Here is a 2,044-nt window from a genome sequence, read left to right as displayed (position 1 = left end):
TTCTCTCGTACACAACAATCAATGTCCACTCATTCTTTTTATTACGTGTACAAATTCTACAGTCCGATTTCACTTGTTTTTCAAACAATTTACATTCACATGACTGACCTCAATCTTACAAAATATCATTCACTTTCACCTCTTATGTTCAAATACACATATTTTTATGTTACAAAAAACCCACTCGTGCAGCTAACTGGTCATACCTATTGTCATCTACTAAAATTGGCATTCTAAAGTACGTGCTAACCCGTCTTTGCTTCAACACATGCCCTTCCCCTGCATTGGTTGTCGAAGCAGCCCCCTGCTTCTTTCTATTCTTTTCTGCCTTACGCTCCTGGTGATTGTACAGAACCTCTTTTGCATCACCCCATTACCACTTGGACTTCTTGAAGTTATGTCCGCCTACAATAAGCCCAACCATATATTCCACTTTCCTATCTTCTATCTCATCTTCCCATTTCCCCACCCATATGACTTGTTTGTGCCAATCTCCATCACCGGCTGCACAATAAGCTGCACCCAGAAAAATATAAGCATATTAGCATACCAACCCGTACACGTGTGCAGCACCATAGTGCACTAAACACACTTGTACACAGTTACCCTTACACCTTTAGCTCCCATAACGCATAGAATCAAATGCAAACCAATTACACCTTTACCTCTGAGCCGGTAAATCGAACAGCTTGCCAAAGTAGGAACCCAAAATCCGATCCATCTCAAGCGTACCTCGAAGGACATCCCTCACAAAGACGAGGTATTCCAGTGTCGAGTAGACATTCAGTCGCTTGCTAGGGTATCAGTCCCTCGCAAATAGCCTCTCCGGCAATCTCCTATCGGGGCCATCCCCTTTATTTCCCTCCTCTGTAAATCGAGATATATTGCATCAAACATAGGATAACACTGGTACCAACGCTCATTTTAACCACAAAACATCTAACAAAACCCTAGAATCCCAAACACCCACGATTGAGAACAGTTTTAAAACTCATCGGCTGCAGGTTCTTGGTTCTTGCCCTGCTCGTCTCCGTCTCGTCGTCATTTCAGTATCTCCTAAAGCCTCCACTCAAATCTCGTCGGAAACGCTTTCCCTGTCGCCTTCGTCGGAGCAAACAGAGAGAGCTCTTGGATCTGTGTTCGCGAAAATGAAAACGGTTTGCTCCCCCTTCGTACCCTAAAGGAAATTAAAAAAAAAACATTTTCTTACGGAACCCAACCCCAAGACCCAAATCAGATTTAATTTGCCTTTACAAGGATAATATGGTATACAACCACATAATAAGTGTCTTAGCAGTCCAATGTGACTTTTCATGATAGACAAAGTGCGAATGTGACCCACTACGTAAATCACTCATAAAAATAACCTCTGCCCTTCGTTTTTGTTACTTTTTCCAAACCTTTGTTGATATTACATAAAAGCCAGTTCTTCCGGAAAATCTTCACGGTTATATGAGAAGGACGTGTTGGCAAACCTATACCATACTATCTCCAAAATCGTTTGTCTTTATACGTTTAACTTATCCACCATGGGGAAGCTAAAAGACTAGAAAAGTCAGAAATTTGATTAGATTTTCAACCGGCAACGTCAAAGACTCAAGTTAAAACTGGAAAGTATCTTAATGAAGTATACACCAGATATTCGAAAACTGGAAGGTATCATAATGAAGCGAGCATATGGTCTGATTGCCAAAACTATAATTGCCTTAGACTAGACAAGTCATGTAATATATTGCTTCCCTGTCCAAATTTATTGCACAAGTACAAAATTTATCGTTTCTTGCTGTACAACTAATTATATCAATCTATATTATTAAAAGAGAAGTACTCATTTGAAAATGTTTTTACTTCATTGATTAAATTCCCTTTTTTTTGCTTGTCTTTTTCGGTTGCATTTATGAAATATTCTAAAATGAATAAAACTGCCTAATTTATTACTTGTCTTTTCAGTTACATTAATGAAATATGCTTAAATGAATTTAAACTTCCTATTTTATTGTTTGTCTTTTTCAGTTACCTTAATGAAATATCCTTAAATAAATTT

Source organism: Brassica oleracea, chromosome C2 (genome assembly GCF_000695525.1).
Source record: "Brassica oleracea var. oleracea cultivar TO1000 chromosome C2, BOL, whole genome shotgun sequence".
NCBI classification, from domain to species: domain Eukaryota; kingdom Viridiplantae; phylum Streptophyta; class Magnoliopsida; order Brassicales; family Brassicaceae; genus Brassica; species Brassica oleracea.
The sequence above is the reverse complement of the archived record's forward strand: the minus strand, read 5'-3'. Positions refer to the sequence as shown.